This window comes from Gallinula chloropus, assembly GCF_964237585.1.
Source record: "Gallinula chloropus genome assembly, chromosome: 14".
Taxonomy (NCBI): Eukaryota; Metazoa; Chordata; class Aves; order Gruiformes; family Rallidae; genus Gallinula; species Gallinula chloropus.
This window is the reverse complement of record NC_140099.1, coordinates 10,014,133-10,027,851: the sequence shown is the minus strand read 5'-3', so window position 1 is coordinate 10,027,851 and position 13,719 is coordinate 10,014,133.

Below are 13,719 nucleotides of genomic sequence, written 5' to 3'. Positions count from 1 at the left end.
AGCCTTACTACAGCCATCCCTCCTGGGACAGCCTCACAGCCCAGGGACCATCAGCACTACATGCTGGTCCCTGGGCACTTCCAGACAAGGGTTTTGTAAAGCAAAGGTAGTCCAAACACCATAAATCCACTGCTAGAAATTCAAATTCTAAGCAGAATGTGACTTAGGACAGAGCCCAGTCATGCGAGCTCCTCCCAGGGGTGGAAGGCCTGGGGTGGCACCAGATGACCAACACCTGACACACATGTCCTTGGCACACTGACAAACCCTGTCTAGCAGCAGCCAACCCTCAGCTGGGTCACAGTTTACTCCTGACAGTCTGTGACCCATTTCCCAGGTCTGGTACCATCTGTGCTGAAGCAGCAACAAATCACGGTGCTCCCTTGGTAACTAAGCTTGGCAAAGGACTTGCCCACCTTAAGATTAAGGTAACTTTGCTAATCTCTCTATCCTCTCTGATTCACAGGGAGAGGAGTTACATATATTACATGGTGATGTTTCTCCACACACAAACCCAAAATTAAAGCGCTGCTTTTGTTCCCACTATGCTTTTTTACAAGCCCAAACCTGACCTGCTGTCCATCTTCAGGGTTCACTATCCCCATCATCACTCCTTTCAGACAGCATCCCATTTGGATCAGATCCACACTCAGAAGCCAATTTTGTTTCATTCTGTTTCAATATGAATCTGTCTGCCCCCATACTCTCTTATCCTTTAAAATGCCTGTCACGGTGGGAAATTAAAAGGGGAAAAAAGCCCCAGCAAACGTGAAATGTAAATATTTTTCAGCAATAATTCTTACCTGTTAACATCAGGAATATTATCACCTCTTTCTTTAGCCTAGTAAAACTCTTTAAGACTGCTTGGCAGCACAACTGCATGAAATAATATGGGTTAAAAACACAAAACAAACAAAACAACCTACAAACCCAAAACACTGCCACCTGACTGCTAGGAAGTTTCATGAATACTTAAAGCTCCAAAGCAGGTTGAGTGGAAAGAGTATAGCCTAGCCCATGCATGTACAGTGCAGCTTTGCCCAGAGCAGGAGCTTAACCACTCTGCTCTACAGGTCAGCTCTCAAGTACAATGGTTTCTTCACCATTGCTCCAGCAAGAGGTTGGTGTTCTCCCATAAAGCTGCAGGGCCCAAACCACTTAATGGACTGTTGATCTGAGTTAAGGTTGTTACGTGCTTCTGTGAGCAATAAATTGTTCAGAGAGCAGGTGCATCAGTATCTCAGCCTAAACCTTTAATTGGCTCAAATGTTTTGGTTTGTTCAGAGTATTGGAGGAGAGGCCAAAGACGACGTGATGACACCCTTCTGTCATTTCCTGCTCAGGAGTGCTCGAGGTGAATGGAAAAAAGCAAATTAGCAGAGCAGTCCATGCAGCTAAAAGAAAATAAATACAATTTCTTCCCCCAGAGTTTATCCAACAGACCAGCCCTATTGTATACTGTAAGTTATGCATGGAAAGTTCAGTATCTCCTTTGCAGGCAATGGCATTGTCTTCATGTAGCTTATTGCTACAGGCTCAACCCAACCACAAGAGAAGAACAAAAAGGTTTTCTGTCTCCAGTGAGTTGGCAACTCTCTTTGAGGACAAAATTTCATGCTATATATTTCTATAATAAACCAAACAAATTATACTAATTTAAGAGTAATTGTTGGTGCCAGACAAACGAGAAAGGCCAGCTTTGGACTGTCTTCTAGAATTGGCAGAAGTATTAGGCAGCTCTGACCATTTGGCTCCCTTAGTTTTATAGCACCCTATTAAAGTGCAAACAGGCTTATGACCATTCACAAAGGGAAAAGAGCAGAGACTTTAATGTCACCTAGCAATAATATCACTTTTAATGAATATTTTAATGACTGTGAACTCTGCAGATTCATGTACTCACTACACTTTATGGCAATTCAAACACACTTCATGTGGTCAGGTTCTCCCATCTGTTGCCTTCCTTTCTTCAGCAATTTCCTATATTTGTTCTGGATTTCTAACTATTGAGAAGCCTAGATGAGAGAAATTTCTAGCACACTCAACAGAAGGAACACAATTGCTGGTTCCATGCAGGTTACCATCAAATACCTCATGTACATAGTTTTAAGAACACATCACACTCACCTCCAGCATTACAGCTGGCAATTTCCAGGGTAAAAAAGGCAAAAATCCTTTGCTCAACTTAGGACATGACCTCCAATATGCAGCTCTGAAACAAGACATTCTAGTCCTCTCTTTCACACAGCCAAGCAGACTCACACTTCCACACCCAAAGGTGTTTTTCCACCAGTTGACTTCCCAGCATGAACATATTTCTGCTATGCAACCCAACTACTTCCTCCCTCCACCTACCAAAAGAGCAGGTGACACAATAAATGCAGCAGGAACACCTGCACATTTCCCAGTGGCTACTGCCAGCCTGAAGAGCAGGCTTGGCATTTGAGGCATCTTAACTCCTCCCTGGTGTACAGGTCTTAACTCCTCTTCTGGTTTCCAGAGACTAATTGTTGTTAAAGTTGATGTTCTGAAAGTAAAATAAAGGGTTTTTTTCTGATTTTATCCTATACAAGGTGTTTTTTTTTTTTCTCTGAATGAAATGTCCTATGACAGGCTTGTATTTTCAGATCCTGAGTTACCTCATTTCTTCTCTGCCTGTACAACTGAACCTTCCTTCGCAGTTATTCTGATTACCTGAAGAAAGCACAGTCACACATTAGCTTGTTGAGAAAGTAATCCACAGTCATTTTGAGTCAGGGCTCACACTCTGGTTCGATGTAACTAGTGAGGTTTACAACATGATGTACTTTCCCGAAAAAGTAAAGTTTCCCTGGGCAGCATAGTATGTAGATGATCCATGTCATCAACACCCATATCCACTGAAGTCAACTCAGGGGAAATAATTTGCCAATAAGCCCTATTCTCTGTTTTCCAACTCTTATTTGTGCTGACTGCTCCCTGGTTCTTTCAGGCTTTCTCTTTCCACTGGGTTGAGCCAGTACCAGAGCTGTGAGTTGAACTGACCAAAGGAAGATGATGAGAAGTTGGTGCAACAGAATGTTTGGAGAAGAAAGACACTTTCCTTCTCCTAGTGGTAAATTGTTAGATACATTTGGTTGTACCATGTGTAACTCACCCTTCATACAGTACAGGGCTCTCATGTCAGCCAACAAAACAGCTGCGTTTGCCCAGCACTCAGCAAATCCTGCTACAGCGGGGCTGCTTCATGGGGTCTCCACCTGAGAGCTCCTAAAATGAGAAGTCAGGTTCAAAGAAATAAATAGCTCCCTGACATATCAGCTCGCTTCTGCCAGAGCGCATCACTCCTCAGCTGCTATCAGCTTTCCTGGTAGCCCAGCTCTATGCCGAGGTGCTCGTCAGTCCACAGCCAGCCCTGACGGAGACCGCAGAGCTCCAGGGCTGAGTGAATAACCCCCTCTCGGGCCAGGACCGGCGGGAAGCGCAGAGAGATCACCAGCACGAGTCGGCACCAGCATCACAGGGGGTTTGGATACCCATGGCACCCCTCTCCTCGCTTGCAGGGGCGCTGGGAAGACAGCTGAAAGGGCCAAGGCAAAATGCCATGGTACCTAGCTCTCGGGGAACGCTCCTCTGGCGGTACCCGCCGGGCACCGGGGCGCGCAGCGTGCACCAGCTCCCACGGGGCAGCTGAGCCGCAAGCCCCGCGCACTCGCCGGCGACGCCCGACACAACGGCTCCATCTGATGTGACGGCTCCATCCGGCACAGCGGTGCCAACCAACACGGCGGCCCCACCCGACACGGCGGCTCCGTCCGACCCGACGCCTCCACCCGCCACCGGCCGCTCCCGCTCCCGGCGCGGTGCGAGCGCAGGCCGCCCCCTCCCGGCGCCGCGCCGCCATCGCACCGCAGCGCCCCGGCGGGACCCCGCAGCCGCGGACACGCGTCCCACGGGCCGAGTCCCCCCTCTCCGCCCCCGCCGAAAAAGATTTGTCCCGCTTACCGTGAGCGCGGGAGGGCTCCGCGGCTGCTCGGAGGTGCTGTAACGGAGGAATCCTTGAAATAAACCCCGGAGGCAGCCCGGGCGGTTCCCCCCGGGAGCGGTGCTCTCCCGCCTGCCTTTCCCACGGCTGCGGGGCCGCCCTGTAACTCCTCATACTGCTACGCGGTTTAATTTTGCCCCAGCCAACCTCACCGCCCTGCGGCTGCCACGGAAGCCCGGCAAAAGGACCGAGGAAGGGCTAACTTCGCCAAAGAGACTTGATTTGGTAGCACAACAACATTCTCACCTCCCTTAAAAACACCTGTGTTTTGGTCTGATCATTAGCTAGCAGGTTAGCGAACGCAGGCCTGCTCTAATTAATGACAGGGCTGTGATCAAGTACAGCACGTATTTAGAAAGCCTGCTTCTGCAGAACCCACCTGAAAACACTTTCCTCTTCTACAGAAATATCTTGTTCTCCCATTGCTGTGTCACTCTGCTGCTTCCCAGCTCTTCCAAAGAATCACAGTCTTTCTGGTAAGTCAGTTACTCCACACAGTGTTTTATACTGTTTGCTTGGAGGAATTGCAGTTGCTTTCTACCATGGGACATATTTGCTGTTACAGGCCCTAAGTGCTTATCCCAAGTGCAGCTCATCTCCCTGCAGTCTTCCATTTCAGGAAGAGCTTTATTAGAATTCCAGTACAAATACCTGATTGGAGTGTGTTAACTACGCTTCCCTCACACAATAAAACTTGTATGCAAAAAGTAGCAACATTTGTAGTGGCTTATCCAAATAGGAGAAACTGAGGGGTTTCCTTTCGACAGAGAGTGTCAGGATTATGAGTGAGCATGTGTCCTGTGAAGAAAGGCATCGGATTAAACTGGGATTTCTCTTCTCCCCCTCTAAATGCCGATGGATCTCTTCTCTAAGCCCTACACTGGTGTACATCACTGGTATTGCAGTGCTTTCTAAACCACAGACAGCCCTAGAAGATGTGCTCTTAAAAACGTATTTCCTGATACTCAGGTTTCAACCTGATATACTTAAAACCTGATTTATTTCAGTGCTGCTGAATTCACTTCTGACAATAGGAGTGACACGGGGTTAAGAGGGGTACTTTGTTCAGCCCCTTGAAGTCAGAGACTGAGCTTTGAGTACAGAAAAAAAGCCACTTGAAAATGGATAGCTCTGCGTGTGTGTATCTATGCGTGGATGTGCCTGTGTATAGGAAGTATTCCCTCTGCAGTGAACAGCTGGAGAACAACTTTGATAGCAAACTGTGCTAAATTCCAAAAGATTATGTCATGCAATTTCTGTTTTTGCTTTGGAAAACTATTTTTAGTCACTATTTATATGGTAGTGACATATGCAGTCCCTGCTAAATGGAGAAGGGTCTGACTATAAAAACACTAAGCAAAATGACCATCTTTTCTCTGATGATTTTGAGCTACAAGTGTGCTTACAAAATAAGCACACTAGAAAAAAGTATTGATCAGCTTTGCTTATGCCTAAGGAGTATTTATAGTCATATTTTATCAGCCTGCCAGAGAAAATTGAGTCACAGTTTCTATTACCTTGTAGAAATCCAGCCCAGTTGGTTTCAAGAAAAAAAAAATCGCTACCCACAGACTTTCATTGAGACTGCAGCAATCTGTACATCTATTAATTAGCCATTAATTAATTAATTTTAAATTAATTAGCCTTATATAATTTCAATCTGGGGATATTTTTCTGCTAAAATGCAACATTAAGTCAAGGCCTGCTTCTCTCTCAGTGCTACTGGGATCTAACAATACCTGGTTACTTTTATGGAAGCTGAGAGTTCAGCACTTTCCAGTATCAGGTCTGGCGTCTATAACCCCAGCAAATGCATATGCAGGAGGGGGGCAAAGAAATCCTGTGGTTTGTAAGATGATTGGCATGAACAGGAGCTGCAAATTTGCTTCCCAGTCCCAGGGTGCAGTATGAGCAGTTAGGATACGCATTCACTTATTTTCCCTGTGTGGGCAGGTATGAAATCGTATCATGCTGGCTCACCTAATATCTATTATTTCCCAGAAGCTTCTGCTTCTTTTGCTGTCTATAATTTGTAAGATATGGCCTATTTAGGTGTCCACATAGAATCTGTGTTGATGGGTTTAATGACTGCTTTGTAAAAGCTGAGGATTTTTGGAATGGTAGTTTCATACCTGTCACGATCTGCACCCAGACAGACTGCTTTGGCAGAGGTTAAACTCCCTTGCGTTCCAACTGACCTCAGATTGCTCTGGGGGCAGCTGGGCTTAACCCCTGAGTGATGTCCAATGAGGTGCTTTATCGTGAGGAGGTCTTCACAACTCTCGGGAACAGAATTAAGACTCAAAACAGAGTCAAGGTTTAAGTTACTTTATTTAGCCTGCAACAAGTGTGCAGGAGAAGGCGGGGGGGTAGAAAGAGAGAAGAGTGTGAGAGAGAGAGAGAGAGAGATTGCAATATCTACCACCACAGAGCTGAGGTGTCCCATCAGTCCGACTCGACTTCACGTCAGGTGGGGAATTCCATAGGTTGCTGGTTGTCACAGTTCAGCACTGGGTGCACGGGGCATTGCTCCACTGTGGACGTGCACACTAACGTGGCAGTTCTTCTTGGTTATATACAGTTCAATGATGCTTATTCATTAGGTTACCTCATACATATTCATAACATGTCTTGCTTCATATTAAAATGAGTTCCAAGGAGTGATTTCCATAAACTCCTCCCAACTGCGCCTGCGCACTGCTGGTTGGGGGTGGTGGGGATGAAGTCGGATGGCTCCTCTTCGTCACCGCAAGTAACCTTCTGTTTTGCGCAGACTCAGTTACCCCTTGACTCTGATCCAAACTACAAGTTTTGTTCCAGCAGGTTTTGTCTACCTTCAAGGACAAGGGGGAGCTTGAAATAGTTAGAATGAAAGGCTTTGCCTGCAGTTGTGACCAATTAGAGACAAGCAAGGGATTCATCGAACAGATAAGGAGGAGGGGAGTACTGGAACTTGTCAAAGAAGTCATTTTATTTCCACAGAGCACATAGTCCTTGAGTGTGTAATTTACTTAAAATATGGTGTTAGACTCAAACTTATGTCCCAATCGGTGTTTCTTCTTTATCAGTGAGGCAGAGTCGTTCAAGCCAGGCATTGTTTATGGGAGGTCACCACTATGGCAGTTCAAACCATCCTGTTAGCAAGTCTTCCTCAACCCTTTACAAGCATCTTAATGCAATTTTTCAGCAATGTTGAGATATAAATCCACTGGTACAGGCATTTGTTGAGGGACACAGTACATCACAATACCCTCAGCCATGAAATCAAGAACGGAGGAGAAAAGCTTCATTTTTGATGATCGACTTTACGACTCGATCATAATTATTTGTATTTTCCATGCTCAATTAAATGGTCAAATATTTCTGGAGCAAGGATCAGGCCCACTGATTTGTGTATCCTTTCATACAGTAAGAAAAACAGATTATATGATCTTGTCCTTACATAAAACCCATTTAATGAGACTGGGGTGATTAGTAACCATAACTTAGTAAACTAGTTTGGAATGGTGGCAGTGCAAATCCTGTCTTCCTACCTCTGCAAGATATCAGGTGAGAGAGAATCCTTCCTCGCTGTGCTCAGTCTCAAAGACACGAGCAGATGACAAATGGAGGACAGTGCTCCAAGTCCAAGCAGTTTAATTGGTGTAGCTTGGTTTGTTTTTAAGAAGGGAACCTGAAGTAGAATGCAGTACAGTGAAGAAAGCAGCAACTATTAAAAGTACCAGAAAAAAGAAACAGAGAGAAGAGGTACACACAGAGTTCTTGTACAAGAGACGAGTGTTTGTTCCTTGTTATGGTCAGGAAGCAGAACCTTATGCTCAGAGTGAACCTTTACACGTTTTGTGGGAGTCTATAGGCAAATCTGCATCAGGGACTTCCCTCACGTTTAGTGAGCAATCTGAGGAGAGAGGACAACAGTATTTGGAGCAGAAGCCAGAGGCCTGGCCTGGCTGTAGCTCTGTTACACCAGTTGGAGGTGGCAAGGCTCAGTTATGAAGGACTGTCAAGTTACAACGGTGTTTCTTGCAGAGCTGCAAAGAGCTAGGACAAGGGCTCTGGGAAAAGGATGGCAAATAACATTTTTCTTAGTGAATTACTTTAGTGGCACTTGAAATCATAGTTTAGATTTCTTCCTGAGGTGTTTTTGTTTGTTTGTTTTTTCACTTCCTTCTGTTTTGATTGATTAATGAGCCATTCTAGATTAAGGCAACAAGGAAAACCTGATACCTTGAATTGGCTGGACTTATTCATTAGTCTTAGATAAGTCTTTAATAGGTGTCAACAGAACCCTGTATTATCAACTACTGATTTTCTTTTCCTCCGGTAAGTGACTTTGTATCTGGTCGTCTTTACACAAAATCAAAAATATTTTAAAAGCTACTCATGTCACATATTTAACTAGATATGTAGGTATTATCAGCATAGCCAGCAGTGTTGATTTGCAGTGGGAGGGCTAATCTTTCTTCTCAAATGGTAGACAAAGAGTCTGTGTGATAATGAGAAGAAAAAATAGGATATCAGGAGTTTCCAAAACAGTGAATTTGAAAGGCTGGATGAAACAAATTGGGAAAAGGGCACATTGACTGCACTAGAGACAAGAGAGATGGCTATAGATCATGGCTGTGAAAAGCTCGCTTGCTTCACAAGGTTCACACTTGAAATTTCTTCCTCTCTCTCTCTTTAATGTAAACTGAAGGGGGCAGGCATAGGACTAAAAGAAAAAAAACCCAAGATTTAGGAAACAAGTGTTCATCTTCTGATCGTTCTTTCTTATTCTTTGTGAAAGAATAAATTACTTTGTGTGACCTCCCTTTTCTTAAAATATAATAGACTTTTGTGTTTTCCAAGTAATTCTTGTTTAAAAGAACTGTGACCTAGTTTTGGCTTGATGCAGCTGAGATAATGTCCAGAATAATTAGTTCTGTAGTATGAAATGAGAAACAGCTCTTTATATAAATATCACACAGCCAGATATTATACAAAAAGTTGGATTAGTACAGCAATGACAATGGTTTCTGGAAATTGTGAACTACTAGTTCACCATAAGAAAACAAACAAAAAAAACAAACAAAAAAAGGGAGAAAAAAGCATTGTATTGATTGAGTAGCTAATGATGTTTAGTGCTGACCATCATCTGGTGATGCTCTATCAAGCATATCTGAAAGATGGATTCTAAGAGTTCTCTCAGGTGCTGCAATGCCTCAAGCTTCCCATATCTTGTGCTATGAGCAGCACTGCTGATTTCACAGTGGCTAGTCTGTATTTAACAAACAGTTGAAGTCTAATGAGGACACTGAGCATGCCAAGAATTGAAAAATAAAATTACAAATAAAAAGAAAATTAAGCCAGACACTTCTAGTGGTGCTCAGTGAAAGGTCAGGAAGCAACAGGCACAAATGAAATTCTACTTAAACAGAAGGAAATAACATCTCTACTGTTAGAGTGATCAAACACAGGAACAGGTTGCCCTGAGAGGCTGTGGAGTCTCCGGCCCTGGAGATATTCAAAGCCCTGAGCCACCAGCTCTATTTGAGACCACTTTTGAGCAGGGGTTTGCACTAGACCATCTCTAGAAGTCCAGTCCCTCGCAGCCTCGCTTCTTCTGGGGTCCTATGAAACTGAAAAGACCAACTAGTCTTGTTATCTATACCCATGTCATATATTTATGCAAAACAGTGGCAGTAACCTGTCTTCAGAACTCTTAACACTGATGAAACTCTTCAGCCTAAAACAACAATCCAGAACATACAAACTTCCATAATACTTGATGTCAACTATCCTCAAAAACTAAAAGCTGAGGAGTAACAGCAGAAAACAGAGACTTCATTCATCCCCTTCCTCTCTCCTCTTCTCTCCTGTCCCCACAGTGTATGTTGTTGGTGGCTCAGGTCTATTTTTTATGGGACTTCACAACTACAAGAGGTCAGCTCTCAGTACCTAATACTTCTCTGTCTTCTCCAAACAACTGTACAGAGCTACTTCAGTGCTTTGTGCTGGCTTTGTAGCTGTTCTCTCAGCATCCTGAGACTGTCCCCTGCCCGCCTAACTCCTGCAGAAGAGCAGACACATAAATCAGTTAAATCCGAAAGAAATAAAGGCTGTAAGGACAGTAAAAGATGGGTTTACCATCTGTAGTTTTGAACTTTCAGTTAAATAGGTTCATGACCTGAAACTATTACCAGGAATTTTGCAATGCCAAAGGAGGAGAGTGGAGGAAAAAGAATGCTGGTATGTGTATGAAAAGGTAAAGCTTGGTCTCTGCAGACTGATGGTATACTGCGATTTATGACAGCAGATTGTAAAGAAGGAACCATAACAATAATACAGCTTAATATGAGGCATCTAGAGCTTTTAGAGCTTGTCAAGAATGTAAGCTCTTAAAAAACTTATTTGTTATGGATGTATAAAAATAAGTTTTATTTCCAATGGAAGTCTTTACTTTTATAATTTAAGGGTTTTTTTCCCATCACTTTTTAAATGTACTTAGGAAAGAAGTTGGAGTTCTGAGGATGGGGAGCAATAGGTGTCGTGGTTTTACCCCAGCTGAGAGCCGAGATCCAAACAGCTGTCTGCTCTTTAAAGGAAAAGAGCAGGGGAAGGGGGGGGGGAGTGTGTGTGTGTGTGTGAGGCAAGGGAAGGGAAAAGAAAGAGGCAAATAACCCCAAAACCAAGAAACCAAAAGGCCCGTGGGTTGGGATAAGGATAGTTTACTAAAATAGCAGAAAGATAAAATATAACAATGCTAACAGGACTTTTAGAGCAAAAAAAAATATGAAGCTGTTGATACCCAATGCAGTTTCTCACCAAACCCACAGCTCAGGCCGTGCCACCCAGAGCCGTCCCGGAACCCAACCGTCCCCCAAAAACCGCACGTCCCGGAGCCGCCCCTGCTCCTCCTCCCATCAGTCCCCTTTATACTGAGCAGGACGGAATTGGCATGGAATACTCTCTTTGGCAAGTTTGGGTCACCTGTCCTGGCTTCGCTCCTCCTTTCTCATGAACAGAGAACTATGAAGAGCTGAGAAAGTCCCTGACTGTCTGACAGCAACTAAAACCAGCACTGCTTTCATTTTGACTCCCAAACACAGCATCCCATCCGCTGCTACAAATGAAGTTAACTCCATCCTGACCAAAACCAGGACAATAGGGCAGGAAGAAGATTATTGTAAGGCTTCAGTAAGTCCTGGAGCCTTCTCCAAGCTGAACAAGCCCAATTCCCTCAGCCTGTCTTTGGTGCTCCGGCACTTTGTAGCCCTCCTCTGATTCTATGACTACCAAGGCACTAATTTCTGCTGCTATTTGGACAGGGGACAAGGTTTTCTTTTAAACATCTTTTCACTGAGCAGCTTTCACAACTTCATTTTTGCTTATTGCTGTCATTCTTCTGTCGTCAAGCAACTGGGAAAATGATCTATGTCTAATCCTTGCAGTTACTGAAAAATAATCATATGGTAGTTAAGCAAATCATCTTGTTCAAGATGAAGATAATGGGTAAAACACAGAGCGGATGAAGAGTATTTGTATCATGTAACATTTCTCACTGAAAAATAATGAATTGTGAATGTTGCAGCAAAACATTAAGACACTGGCTTTAAGCCAAAGTATGGGAAGAAATAGAAAACATTGCTTACAAACTTGTAAGTTCCATTCTACCAAAATTTCTTTTGAAAAGTATATACTTGTTCATAGTAAAACCACAGAAATGAAACGCATTTATATAAATTGTTATACATTTATCATTGACCTGGACGAAAAAAAAATACTGATAAACCAGAAATACTTGTGACTTTGTTCCTGTATTTGACAAAACTCATTTACAGTAATGAAAATAAAATTGATCCAAACCAATCAGTTCAGGGTCCAATGTCCCTTGTTCTTCTAAAGTTAATGTCAGCTGGTGAGGACTCAAGAGTAGGACCAAGTGCATGTCTACCATGTAGGTGATGTCTGTGCAAGCTTAGAATAAAAAGTGGAATTGAATTTAAAAAAAACCAAACTAAACCAAAATATCCCAACAAACAGAACAAATTCCATAATGACTCACCATTTTTTATCACATTTAACTTTTACTGCAGAGACTTACATCCTAAGTTTGAAATAATTCTCATTTTTAAAAGTAACAGGCACAAATTTTGCACACTGATATTTGCTCATCCGACTATAGACAGAGGGGTAGAACTTACATGTAATGGCCTGGAAATCTCTTTGCAGGATCTAAACCCAAGCTTTCAGTTTATGAGAATTTTGCAACCATTAACTACATTGTGTAGTTTGTTAAAATGTGAGCATGGAGTGTCATCAGAGAGAAGGAATTCCCAGAACTCCAAAAGTAAACTTCTTGCTATGTCTGATACTCAATAAGGATTTCCTAATCTTGTCATTAGCCCAGAGGTCAGTATCGCTGTCTTGAGACTAGGACTAGACAAACATTTAATGCTGAGGTAGAAGAAGGAAGTATTTCCAGGCAGGAATCCTTTACCAGTTTTTAAATCACAGCAATTTGGGATACAAGCAAGCAAAGTGGTGGTGTAGCGAGAAATTAATATAAACATGGAGTGTACACCTGCAGCAGCCTAAGAAACACTTGAGAGGCAAATCTGTACTTGTAGTTAATAGTAGCTTAGTACCTAAGGGGACGGAAAGGTGGTGGTAACACCAGAAAAAAGGAGGAATGAGGAACCGGAACTGATTTTGTTTGGAGTAGAAAAAGCTTACAAGGCTTGTTTTAAAATCCTCACATTCAGTCCTGTTTAACTTACTTCGTATAAACCAAAGTTGGGGGTTTTTTCCCCCATATTTAAATACCTGAAGACCCACCAATACATTAACCTTCGACTGGAGATAATACTGATGGGTCGTAGGTTTCCTCCAGCATCTCCTTCACGCAGGGAAGTTCCTCGGGGAGTAAGGAAAGGTCTTCCTGTGGCAGCCAGCAGAAGGGGAATTAAGCGAGGCAGCACCGGAGCAGAAACCTGCTGCATTCGCAAAGCACATACTGTTGGCTTGCTGTTTGGGGGGGGGGGGTTGGGGAGCAACGGAGTTCGGGGATGCAGAGACGTGTCAATTCTTCAGTAATTTACAGGTAACGACACTTGATAATTATATTTTAAGTGAGAGGCGCTGGAATTGTTTGCGGCGATTGAATCGCAACATATCGCTTCTTTTAAACCCCGCTTCTGTTTAACCGTGTTCGCGAACTTGGCCGCCGGCGTCGGCCACCGGCGGGGGCTCCAGAGCGCGTTGCTGCTGCCAGCGGGACAGGCCGGGAGCCAGCGCTCCCGCCCCGCCGCCAGCAACTTCCCTGCGCGCAGTTCTGAGTGAAAGCCCGCAGGAAAGGCCGTGTGGACACCCCCCACCGCACCCCCCCCTCCAAAAAAAAGGGAGGGAGGGGACAGAAAAATTCCTCGGCGCCACCAGCAGCTCCCCCGTGAAGCTGAAGCTCGCCGTCCCTGCCGACAGCCTCCCGGGCTTCTCCGACCACGGCGCTCCGCTGGGGCCCACCGCCCGCCCGCCCCGCGGCGGGACCCCGCAGACAGCCCTCAGGGAAGGGCTGGGCCACGGTCCGGCGCCTCGGCCAGCTGCCACGGGGCGAGCTCAGCCGGACGGCCGGTTAAGAAACACCCGGGAGGCGCCCGCTGCTCCCGGTCCACGCTTCAGGCCGGGACCAGCCGCAGGGCAGGGGCCAGACAGCGCCC